The sequence below is a fragment of the Papaver somniferum genome, chromosome 1 (genome assembly GCF_003573695.1).
Source record: "Papaver somniferum cultivar HN1 chromosome 1, ASM357369v1, whole genome shotgun sequence".
In the NCBI taxonomy this organism is placed as follows: Eukaryota; Viridiplantae; Streptophyta; class Magnoliopsida; order Ranunculales; family Papaveraceae; genus Papaver; species Papaver somniferum.
The window spans coordinates 70820412-70834040 of NC_039358.1; the positions used below are offsets into that span (position 1 = coordinate 70820412).

Here is a 13629-nt window from a genome sequence, read left to right on the forward strand (position 1 = left end):
CCAATTTTGTGAAAAAAAAATCGAACTCAAGAAAATACACATGGACGACAAAGTTACAAAAAATTTCAAAGTCCTATGACCAATGACCTAATAATTTCAGAAGATTTTGTAAGAGAAAAATAAGGGATTTTTCCCCTCAATCAAGATACAAGATATGTTCTTAATCTTCCGGAATTAAATGACATAAACGGAAAAGATATTAAGGGAGGGAATTTCAGAACAAATAGTCAAATACACCGATAATCTGGTGGTTTATGACAGTTGAAACGTGGCCAAAGCAAAATTTGTTTTCTCTTGGGGTGTAAGGCTCTTGTACCCACATTTTTGATCAATTTATTTTGCAATAGCTATCCAAAATAAATAAATGGGTATTAGTGATCTTCTTGTTCAAAACAAAAGTACTGAAAAGATCGTAGTCATTATAGGTGCAACTGGTACTGGCAAGTCCCGGCTTGCAATTGATTTAGCAACTCATTTTTCTCCTTCGGAAATTATCAACTCAGACAAAATGCCATTCTATCATGGTCTTGATATCTTAACTAATAAGATGCCAATGGAAGAACGTCGCGGTATTCGTCATCATCTAATCGATGAATATGACTCAAATGATGGGAGTTAACTGCAGTTGATTTTCGTTCGATTGCTGCTTCAAAAGTCTCAGATATCTGGTCTCGCAATAGTTTACCCATTTTAGTCGGCGGGTCTAACTCATTTATTTATCCATGCATTTTTGGCGAAACACTCCACTGCTGATCCAACATATTCGCTAGATGTCGGAACAGAAGTCTCTGCTGAATTAGGTTATGATTGTTGTTTCTTGTGGATTGATGTTTCATTACCAGTTCTCAAAGAATTTCTTTCTGTTCGAGTAGATGAAATGATTTTCTCTGGCATGTTCAAGGAGTTAGAAAATTTTTACGAATCGGATACTCCTTCAGTTGGTATCGCGAAATCAATTGGGGTACCCGAGTTTGCAGAGTTTTTCAAGGTATACCCACCTGCACGAAATCATGATAGTAGCGCTTTAGGTACAGACAGATTTGTCCCAACTAATGGCGATTATTTGAAACATCACCAGGACCGTCCCGAAAGTAATGTTTCATCATGCAAAAAGATGCTATTTCAAAAATCCCTTCAGGCAATGAAATACAACACATGCGTTGGCTAATAAGCAAATCCACAAGATTGAAATGTTGAAGTCATCTGGATGGAATATCCAGAAGTTAGATGCAACCAATTTTATTCGAGCAATATTGGAAAGAGAGTCAGATTCCTGTGGGAAGTCATCTAAAATTTGGGAGAATGAAATTCTTCAACCGAGCATCAAAATGGTGAAGGAATTTCTGAACTACTAGAACTGTAATCATTTTTGTGAATCACCAATATCAGACCCAAGCGTGAATGTAAATCTTATAAATGATTTACAAATAAGATTGTCTTCCCGATATGCTGCTCAATATTTTTTTTAGCTGCTCAATATTGTTTTTAGCTGGGGAAGGAACAAATATAGGAATAAGCTGGTCAATATTTTTTTTAATTAAGATATTTTCATTTTAATTACTTAGGTGTTAATGTAGCACAGATAAGAGATAGCAAACTAGTTGCTAGGGTTGTGAAGACGGAACTAAATTAAAATCTGATTCTAGGATCAAGATTTTAAGGTTATGGGATTGATAATCAAATTTGATAATAATGTATATCTCAAAACAATAAGGCATAACCTTTAAATAGGTTCACAAGAACCGACTAAACAGAAAAGAAAAAAGAAATCTAATCAAACTAGGAAAGAAAAGAACTTGCAAGACAAGTAAACTTAATCAGACGAAATGGATCAACCGTAATAGTTGATACGTGGTAGGCTTTTAAGAGTGTAAAATAAGAGCAAGAAAGAAGCCTACTTGTTATACCTGCAAGTGCACAGGGTCTGTTGTAGTAGATGTGTGCAAGTCAGGGTCGAACCACAGAGACTAGGTGTGTGTGATTGAAGGTTTCCTAGCTAAGCTAGATCTCTAAGTGTAGCAGTGGCAGTGAGCTAATGAAACAAAGGCAATGAGCCTAAGGCAGTGAAGTGACAGCAAAGAAGTAAAGGGAATCAAATAAAAACAAGAAACAGTAAAGGAAAGAGGGATTTTGGGTGAAGACTAGGGATTAGATTCCACCGTTTCACCTAGACTAAGTTATCCTAGTTCCACATAAATCTTGTCCCTTGTATAGTTAGCAGTGAGCTTCTTGGCTCAACTGACTAACTAGATGGCAGTGGAGGTTCTATGCCTGCTGCTCATCAAAGGGTTGGGTTAGAAAGGAAGCTAAAGGCACTAAAATAATTCTAATCCTAGTAGTAGTTGGGGCTCTCACACTGCAACTACCCACAGGGAATCCACTTAGGTGTTTTAACAACCTAAAGGATGTTCTAATCACAACTAAAGTATTCATCCTAAGTACTAATTGTCTGATTTAGAGTACAACTAGTCAGAGGATTCATAACAGACAATTAAGCATGAGCTGTAGCACAATCACATTGTTCTAACTACAATGCATACATGATATGCACTGTGAGAGCAAAATGTAAAGTGCTTTGATTAAGGCTATCCTAAACATTTCAAGCACAACAAGAATTATGTTTATAACTGAATGAAACTTAGCAATGGCTCAAAGGGTTTCCTCATCACCCTAGATATGAGCTTATAACATGGAAATTACACTTGAAACAACATTGCATTCAAACAAAACATGAACTGAAGATAACACAGTTGAGGAACTGGCTAGTCCAGTCCTCTTGAGTGAAGCTCTGGCTAGCCCAGGCATCCGTTTTACATACACCCAATGTTCTCAATTTATAGTACAATGTTTTCCCCCAAACTTTAGAAACCCTAAATTTTGAAACCCTAATTTTGATTTTGGGAATTTTCAATTCAACTCACCCACTGTGATTTCTGCTTCGACCCATGCTCGTACTTCTCCTCCTCTGCTAATGTTGTTGCTCTTGTCGTCTCTGAAATACTAGATCGAGATGTTTTACAAATCCCACACCCTAGGGTTCAGAGAAAGAGGTGCGAGTTTTGTAAAATGTCTAGGCTAGTAGAGGGATGGGTTTTGGGGGAAGGACTGAGCTGATGGAGGTGGTGGCAGTGATAGAAATGGTTACGGCAGAGGAGACAGTGGAGGAGGTGGTGTTGCAGACGAGAAGAGAGTTTTGCAGAGAATTTGGGAAGAAGAGAGGGGAAGAGATCGATGGAAATGGGATTAGGGTTCGTTTGGTTGAGGGTGTAGGTTTCTGATGCTAGGGTGTGAGGCGGGTGTATCAAAGGTTGATGCTCAGCGAAGCGAAAGCGTAGGATGAAAAGGTGATGGAATGATCCAACGACGCGATAGGAGCGACCGTTGGATGATGAGATACAACAAAACTGACGGCTTCAGATGGAGTTAGGTACTATAGTGTTTGACAGGAGCTTCGGAGTTTGATGCACAATGATGAGGCGACCGTTGGATGATGAGATGGATCCAATCTGACGGCTCTCATGGAAATGGGTATGGATAATGGAAAGGGATTTGGGTAAGGGTTTTGGGTCTTGTGTATGCCAAGCCCATATCTTCTTTAAGAACAATTCTTCCTCTTCAAGCCCACTTCTAGTTGATCCGGCTCTTGCAAACATCATTCTTCGCTTCCTTCTAGCGGGAGTCTTTGCCGTTCCTTTGCTCTTTTCGCTCCGTGAGATAACCAGGCTTTATTTAGTACCTAAAAATGCAAAATTAATTAAGAAAAGTATTTATTCTTGAAAACAATGAAAACACAGAATATGGGATAAAATGTAGAATTAATGCACAAAAGATGAGTTAAATGCCAAGAAAAATATATAGAAATATGCACTTTTTAGCACTCATCAAATACCCCCAAACCTGAATTTTACTTGTCCTCAAGTAAAACAAAACTAAGGAAATCCTACCTATACCACTGTCGTTGGTCTCTCGAATGCATTTAGCGTATGCAATAAGCCTTTTAAACCACTAAGTGTCCCTAGTGGACGAGTGAAGTCTCGTGAAGGTTTGCTTAGAACGTACCTACAAAGTTCTAGGACAAAATATAAGCTCATATTCCATCAAATGTGACATGTGCAAGACAGTTTAAGCTCACAGCAAAATGGAGATGTCAATCTAGCTATCTAAGGCACAATCCTAGCACTGATAACAAATAAAGACATGTGATAAGAGTGTAAATTGTATCTACACATGTGTAAAGAAGGATCGGATGTTATGACTACTAATCACCAAGAGATAGTTTCTCAAGCTAAGAACCAAGGTCGAAATCTAGCTAGTTGTCCGGACTTTACGAGAATTGTGAATGAGTTGGAGGTATTTCACAATCATACACCCTTCCTTGCTTATAACACAAAAACACAAAAGATGACTCTTTACATGACTCTTATTTACATTGACTACTCTCTTTTATTTTTAGACAAGAGAGAATGGAATTGCTAAATACTTGATTTTTTTTTTTTCTGATATTTTTTTTTCTGAATATATACATCGTTTTTTTTTTTTTTTTTTTTTTGAAGAAGAATTGATTTTTACATATGGTAGCTCTTTTGATACATAACAAAAAGAAACAAAAAATTACATGACACTTTGCAAGAGGTAGCCCTTTTTGATGCACCCAGTTAAATTCGATGGTTGTCTTTCTTAATGTAACCTCCACCTTCTATCCCAACCAACCAAAGAACAAGCTAGTCAAGTTTCGTTCAGTATTCTAAAGTGATTGGCAACTAAAACTTCCGATAGAACACCTCAAGGATGAGGCTATACATGTATTGGTAGATCGTGCGCGTGCAAGTTTCTTATCACTATGTGAATTGTGCTAGAATCAGGGGTGCCTAAATATCTAGACTAAGAATCCTAATAAAAATACATATTTGCACAAGAGTCAACATTTCAAGGTAAATGAGCTCCATTTTTATGTTTTTTTCAATTTTTAATTTTTCATTTTGATTTTTTCATTTTTTTCAAAAAGGAAGAGTTCAATTTTTTCAATATAGCATGTTATCGTGGTATCTACTCTATACCGCCAAACCTAAACTAAACATTGTCCTCAATGTTTCAAAGGGTGAATAAAATTATAATACAACATACGAATAGGACCATGCTGAGCAGAGAAAAAGGAAAGAGAATACCCGGATGTCGGCGAAAGCAAGATTAGAACTCCGTTATTTAAGGCAAAAATCCAACATATTTCAGCCGAGATCATATTGGATTAGAAAAATATATACAAAAGGAACAAAGGGTTTTTAAAATTTTTATCTACTGGTTTATATACAAAAAATTCACCATACACCAACAATATAAAGAGTTGAGGATCAACCAAAAAGACGAAGTGTAGACATTTCAACAGCTTCACACAATAATAATATGATAGGCATGCAAGTGAAGCTGTGAAACAAAATGAGCTACCCCCAAACCTGGATTTTTCAACGGATAAAATTTTGGAAACAAAATCTCGCAGTTTTGGGGGTTCATCATGTACAAGGTCTAACTCAAAGTGAACTGTGCTAGGGACGGGCAAACATGCTAATTCCAACTGTGGTTCCTCAAATGTATTATACTTAGAAGCAAAATAGTCCAAGAGGACTTGGGAAGCACACAGTTCCAAACCTAGATTAGGGACTCTCAGAAAAGTCGGTTTGAAAATATGGGTACAAACCAAATCTAGGTTGGGTGGAAGGCCATCAGATTGTGACTTATGTAGGACGATAGGCACATCATTATTAATCACATCAACATCTCCTAAGTCTTCTACACGTGTCACAACATGCTCACAATCATCAAACAAATTAGCAAGTCCACAATCAGAATCAACATCATCAACAGATTTATTCTCATGCATCTGCAAATCAGGAGAAATATCACAATGTGACCTAGGTAGAGAATCAGACACATCAAATATATTTTCATGCATATTAACATTAGTGTGTACAGAAGATTCAACTATTCCTATACCATGCTCATCTTCACAGAATAATTGTACGAATCCCATGTCATTATGAAAATCATATGAATTACAATGAGTATTAAAAGAAACAACATTCATGAAGGTCGAGGGCGAGAAGCCATATGTTATTGAACCAACAGGTTCCACAATTTTTTCATGTTCTTCTAACATATCATCATAATCATCATAATCATCATCATGGTAGCATGCATATTGGTCCTCATTAACAGTGATGGAGTCATTAGTCGATTCATGCTCCTTTAAATTAGGTTCATATTCAACATCATTTACATGAATGGGACTAGACACTTCATTAGGGACAACATACATTTCCTCATGAATTTCCTCCTTTTGTAGGTGAAGCAAAATCTGATCTAAACATGCCTGAATTCGTGATGTAGATCTATCGAAGTTTTGCTCACTGAGTGCTTCTATGGTGGAGTCTAAATTCATGGGAGTACAAAATTCTTCATGTTCAAATTGTGGTGATTGGTACATGTGTGCATGGTCATTAGGGTCTATAAAAGATTGATCGCAACCCTCAAAGGTTTGATTATGGTCCCAATGACTACCAGCCTCACAATTTATGGGCATTTCATACCTTGGATTTTCTCTAGATTGCCTAAAATTATGCAAAATATGACAATTCTCAACAGGGTGGTCTAAACTACCACATGCGGGACATGCATAGATTTCAGGTTGCCTAAGAAAATTAGATGTGACAGATTCCTCATGTGATTGCATTTCTAAAGCTGCGATTCGATCTTCTAATTGATCCACAAGAGATGATTGTGTGAGTGAGGCATTAGCAAAATGTTCATTTTCACGTTGTGGCGAACGATGCATGTGCGAATAGTCAGTAGGGTTCATGTATTGAAGCTCGGGACTTTGAAAATGTCCATAATAATTCCTATAACTATTGGCATCATGGTCTATGGGAGGCTCATGATGTGAAGTATGTCCATACGCAAGTTCTCTAAGGGATTTGTTGTATTCCCCAACTGTAGACCAAGATCTAGACATGATTGGGCTCAAAAGCTAAGTAACTATGTTACAAAGCCCAAAATTTGGTTTTTAATGGGTTTGGATTTTTGGGAGAGATTTGGTTTTTATGGGTAACATTTGGTTTTGTCGGGTTTGAAAAAGAAATTTGGTTTTTAATGGGTTTTAGAAAATTTGGACTTAATGGGAAAAGAAAACACTTTGGTTTATTGGGTTTTGAAAACTTTGGTTTTATGGGATAAAAGGCCAAGCCCACTGTTGGGTTTTGGAAAAATTGTTGTGAAACAGAGCCCAACTCTCGGCCTAGAGTTTGGGTACACGACCCACTAACGACTTCAGCAAGCCCAGAAACTAACGAAACCCAGCTGAGTTGGTAGGTTCAATTAAACTTGTTTAGGTTGTTTGTTGGGTTTTTGAAACCCAAAATTTTGATAGGGACAATCCCACAGTTAAGCTCAAATACAAACCCAAAAGTTAACTTAAATTACAAGCCCAACAAAAAAAATGGAAAAAATTATTACAAGCCCACAAATTAAAAATGGAAGCCCACAGGTTGGGTTCTCTTAATGGGTTTAGGCTTACTTGCTTAAGCACAGCCCAGCTGCTCTGTTTTTAGTTGCACAGCCCAGTTGGGCCTTGTTCTTTTCCTTAGCTTGTGTATCCCAGTTGTGTTTTGGTCTAGCTACAGCAGCAGCAGACAACAACACCAGATCAACTCAGCAACAGAAACAGGCTTGGCCTGGAAGGAAACAACAGCAGCACCAGGTCAGTTTGTGGCCCTCACAGCAAGGTCACAGCAACAACAGCAGGGGCAACAGCTTCAACAGCAGCAGGGGCAACAGCTTCAGCTACAACAGCTGTTGGCAGCAGCACCACAGGCAGCAGCAGGTAAAGCAGCAACAGGTCCTTGGCAAGCAACAGGTCAGTTGGAGAAGGCACCTGTTACTCAACAGAGTTATCAGTTAAGAGCAAGCTACAAAGAACAGGAAAATTACACTAGATGCTACACTAAATGCTCATGCAGGAATGCAATGCAAAGATGAATATGCAAGTTATGATGCAGGAATGTAAGCAAGAAAACAACTTCAACACAGCACCAGTCCCCGGCAGCGGCGCCAAAAACTTGGTAGGCTTTTAAGAGTGTAAAATAAGAGCAAGAAAGAAGCCTACTTGTTATACCTGCAAGTGCACATGGTCTGTTGTAGTAGATGTGTGCAAGTCAGGTTCGAACCACAGAGACTAGGTGTGTGTGATTGAAGGTTTCCTAGCTAAGCTAGATCTCTAAGTGTAGCAGTGGCAGTGAGCTAATGAAACAAAGGCAATGAGCCTAAGGCAGTGAAGTGACAGCAAAGAAGTAAAGGGAATCAAATAAAAACAAGAAACAGTAAAGGAAAGAGGGATTTTGGGTGAAGACTAGGGATTAGATTCCACCATTTCACCTAGACTAAGTTATCCTAGTTCCACATAAATCTTGTCCCTTGTATAGTTATCAGTGAGCTTCTTGGCTCAACTGACTAACTAGATGGCAGTGGAGGTTCTATGCCTGCTGCTCATCAAAGGGTTGGGTTAGAAAGGAAGCTAAAGGCACTAAGATAATTCTAATCCTAGTAGTAGTTGGGGCTCTCACACTGCAACTACCCACAGAGAATCCACTTAGGTGTGTTAACAACCTAAAGGATGTTCTAATCACAACTAAAGTATTCATCCTAAGTACTAATTGTCTGATTTAGAGTACAACTAGTCAGAGGATTCATAACAGACAATTAAGCATGAGCTGTAGCACAATCACATAGTGGTGTTCTAACTACAATGCATACATGATATGCACTGTGAGAGCAAAATGTAAAGTGCTTTGATTAAGACTATCCTAAACATTTCAAGCACAACAAGAATTATGTTTATAACTGAATGAAACTTAGCAATGGCTCAAAGGGTTTCCTCATCACCCTAGATATGAGCTTAGAACATGGAAATTACACTTGAAACAACATTGCATTCAAACAAAACATGAACTGAAGATAACACAGTTGATGAACTGGCTAGTCCAGTCCTCTTGAGTGAAGCTCTCGCTAGCCCAGGCATCCGTTTTACATACACCCAATGTTCTCAATTTATAGTACAATGTTTCCCCCCAAACTTTAGAAACCCTAAATTTTGAAACCCTAATTTTGATTTTGGGAATTTTCAATTCAACTCACCCACTGTGATTTCTGCTTCGACCCATGCTCGTACTTCTCCTCCTCTGCTAATGCTGCTGCTCTTGTCGTCTCTGAAATACTAGATCGAGATGTTTTACAAATCCCACACCCTAGGGTTCAGAGAAAGAGGTGCGAGTTTTGTAAAATGTCTAGGCTAGTAGAGGGATGGGTTTTGGGGGAAGGACTGAGCTGATGGAGGTGGTGGCAGTGATAGAAATGGTTACGGCAGAGGAGACAGTGGAGGAGGTGGTGTTGCAGACGAGAAGAGAGTTTTGCAGAGAATTTGGGAAGAAGAGAGGGGAAGAGATCGATGGAAATGGGATTAGGGTTCGTTTGGTTGAGGGTGTAGGTTTCTGATACTAGGGTGTGAGGCGGGTGTATCAAAGGTTGATGCTCAGCGAAGCGAAAGCGTAGGATGAAAAGGTGATGGAATGATCCAACGACGCGATAGGAGCGACCGTTGGATGATGAGATACAACAAAACTGACGGCTTCAGATGGAGTTAGGTACTATAGTGTTTGACAGGAGCTTCGGAGTTTGATGCACAATGATGAGGCGACCGTTGGATGATGAGATGGATCCAATCTGACGGCTCTCATGGAAATGGGTATGGATAATGGAAAGGGATTTGGGTAAGGGTTTTGGGTCTTGTGTATGCCAAGCCCATATCTTCTTTAAGAACAATTCTTCCTCTTCAAGCCCACTTCTAGTTGATCCGGCTCTTGCAAACATCATTCTTCGCTTCCTTCTAGCGGGAGTCTTTGCCGTTCCTTTGCTTTTTTCGCTCCGTAAGATAACCAGGCTTTATTTAGTACCTAAAAATGCAAAATTAATTAAGAAAAGTATTTATTCTTGAAAACAACGAAAACACAGAATATGGGATAAAATGTAGAATTAATGCACAAAAGATGAGTTAAATGCCAAGAAAAATATATAGAAATATGCACTTTTTAGCACTCATCAATACGTACGTATGGGATCAACTGTTATAGTTGATAGAGAAATAAAGGATCAATAATCATTGTTGATACAGGGAAAGATGTACTGATGATTGTTGATACAGGGAAAGATGTACTACATCAGTCCCCCCTTCTTGAAACAAACTCACCCTCGAGTTAATGAGTAGAAAGAACGTCATTCTCTCCATGAAATGTAAATATTTCTTGAACATTGGAGATATTAGAGATGTTCCAATTCGATGGAAGATCAATAACATATGCATTGTTACTGATTTTCTTCAAAATCTTGAATGGTCCATATTTCTTTATCTTGGTCTTGTTGTAAGTATCAGTAGGAAATCTTTCTTTTCTGAGATGGATCATAACCAATTCCCCTTCATCAAAAGTCTTAAGTCTTCTATGTTGATTTACATCCTCTATGTACTTGGTATTAGAATCTGCAATCTTTGACTTAACTTATTAATGTATGAGTGAAGCTTTCTCAATAATGTTATATGCTTTAGCATTTGATTTACGTTGTTTGGGAAGCACCACCAAATCCAAAATATGATTAGGAACTTTAGAATAAACAATTTCAAAATGTGTCTTACCTGTAGATCTATTCACTGAAGTGTTATAAGAAAATTCCATATTTGGAATGAGATTATCCCATTGCTTCTCTTTTCCACCAATAACCTTGGCTCTAATCAGATTTCCTAAAGATCGATTGATCACTTCAGTTTGTCCATCTGTTTGAGGGTGAGAAGTTGTGCTATACTGAAGTTTAGTTCTCAAAAGCACCCACAAAGACTTCCAAAAGTAGCTCAAAAACTTAGTGTCTCGATCAGAAGTAATTGTCTTGGGAATTCCATGCAAAAGTATTACTTCTTTGAAAAATAAATAAGCAACATTGGAGGCATCTGTTGTATTCTTGCATGTTATGAAGTGAACCATTTTTAAGTAACGATCAACAACTACTAAAATAGAATCATTCCCCTGGAAGTACGTGGTAAACCAAGTACAAATTCCATGCTAAGATCCACCCAAGGGGCATCAGGAATTGGAAGTGGAGTATAAAAACATGTATTTTGAATATTCCCCTTAGACTATTGGCAAACCATGCATTTTTGTACGTACCTATGAATATCTCTTTTAATTAAAGGCCATAAATAAAGTAATGGTTTTATCACGTCCAAAATGTCCTCCAAGTCCACTGCCATGCAATTCTTGGATCAAATGAAGACGTAAAGAACATTGTGGTATACATGAACGATTTCCTTTAAAAAGAAAACCATCTTGAATGAGATAATCATCAATACTGCCTGTTGAAGAACCATACTTTTCCCAGATTTTTGAAATTCTTTGTCTTCACTATACAGATCTTTTAAGAAATCAAAAGTGAAACTCTCATGTTTGAGAGTGATAAGAAGATGAGCTCTTTTACTTAAAGCATCATCCACTTGATTAAGTTTTCCACTCTGATGTTTAATAGAAAAGATTTATTGATTGATAGTAGATAACCACCTATCATAGATTCAATTGACCTTAGCTGATGTTTTCAAAAACTTAAGAGATTGATTATTAGTATTGACAACAAAATCACTGTGAATAAGATAAGGATGCCAGTTCTTAAGAGATTGAACAAGTGCAATTAATTCTATCTCATAAGTAGACTACTTTTTCCTTGTATCTGAATTCTTTCACTATAATACGCAAATGGATGTCCTTCTCGAGATAATACTGCACATATACCAACAATAGAAGCATCACAATGGATCTCAAAAGGTTTATCAAAATTTGGCATGGAAAGAACAGGAGCACTATACAACTTTTCTTTGAGCAGATGAAAACTTTTATCTGCTTCTTCAGTCCACTCAAAAGTATCACGCTTCAAACAATCTATTAAACCAGTTGCAATAGTGTCAAAATTCCTCACAAATATTCTATAGAAAGAGGCTAAACCATGAAAATTGCGCACTTCACGTATAGATGTTGGAGTAGGCCAATCAACGATTGCTTTGATCTTAGAATCATCTACAGAAATACCAATATCTGACACAACATATCCTAAGAAAGTGACTTTGTTTGTAAACAATTTGCACTTCTTTAAGTTCACAATACAAAACATTGTCTTGGAGTGCCTTAAAAACTTGAGATAAATGTGTAAGATGGTGTTCCTCATTATTGCTAAAGATCAGGATTTCATCAAAATAAACAATGACAAATTTTCCAAGAAAATGATGCAAAACTTGATTCATGAGACGCATAAAAGTGCTAGGAGCATTAGATAATCCAAAAGGCATTACTAACCATTCATATAAGCCTTCTTTTTTCTTGAATGTCGTCTTCCACTGATCACCTTCACGAATACGTATTTGATGATATCCACTACGTAAATCAAGCTTTGTAAACACTTTAGAACCAGAAAGCATACCAATCATGTCATCAATTCTTGGTATAGGAAACCTATATGGTATATTATCTCTGTTTAAATCTCTGCAGTCTATACACATACGATGTCCACCATCTTTTTTGTTTACTAAAAATGCTGGACTAGCACATGGGCTTTTGCTTAATCTAATCAAAACTTTTTGTAACAAATCATCTACTTGACCCTGTAAAATTTCATACTCCTTAGGACTTAACCTATAATGAGGTTGATTAGGAGTAGATGCTCCAGGGATAAATTCTATTTCATGTTGTAAATATCGTAGTGGAGGTAAAATAGTGGGTCACTCATTAGGAAATAAATCATCAAAAGAAGACAATAAAGGTTGTACCTTGTCTGGAATCTCCACCATAGGTTTAGCAACTTCATGAGAACTCAAAGAATGAGTTGGTTTTAAAGAATGAACAATGGTAGCAATTAAGGCAATTTTCTTCTTATCTGTTGGCTCCTTGACTGAAGTAGAAGATTTTTGAGGCCATAAAACGTTAGTAAAACCTTCATGAAAAATAGTATAAGTATTCTCATAGCAATTATGAACAGCACGAATGTCATATTTCCACGATCTTTCCAACAATAAGCTTGTTGCATGCATGTTAATATTATCACATAAAGCATAATCTGAATATCCAGGGAAAGATAACTTTACTAAACATTGATGATTGATTTGATGAGTGGAAGAGCTGTTTATCCAACCAACTGAATACGGTTTTGGATGAAGAGTACCAGGTAAACCAATATTCTCAACTAATTTTGCAGAAACATAGTTTTCTGTACTTCCACTGTCAATGATCATGTTAGAAAGCTTCTCTGCAATGATACAATGAGATTTTAAAATATGATGTCTTTGTGTAAGATGTGGTCCAGTGATTAAAAATGGTCGAATTACTCCAAGAAATTCAGCATCATAGGTCTCATGTTCTTGTAAGTAAATTCATTATCTCCTAGTGCTTCTTCTTCTTCTTCTTCTTCTTCTTGTGTTTGTTCTTGAGTTTCATTAATGTAAGCATAAAACTTGTGACAGTCACTAGAAGTATGGCCAGTTTGGTTTCACTTTTTACATCT

At 37.3% G+C, this 13629-nt stretch overlaps 1 pseudogene; it reads left to right on the forward strand.

Moving 5' to 3' along the window:
* Positions 1-364: 364 nt before the first annotated feature.
* On the forward strand, positions 365-1385 carry LOC113331454 (annotated as a pseudogene).
* The last annotated feature ends 12244 nt before the right edge of the window (positions 1386-13629 follow it).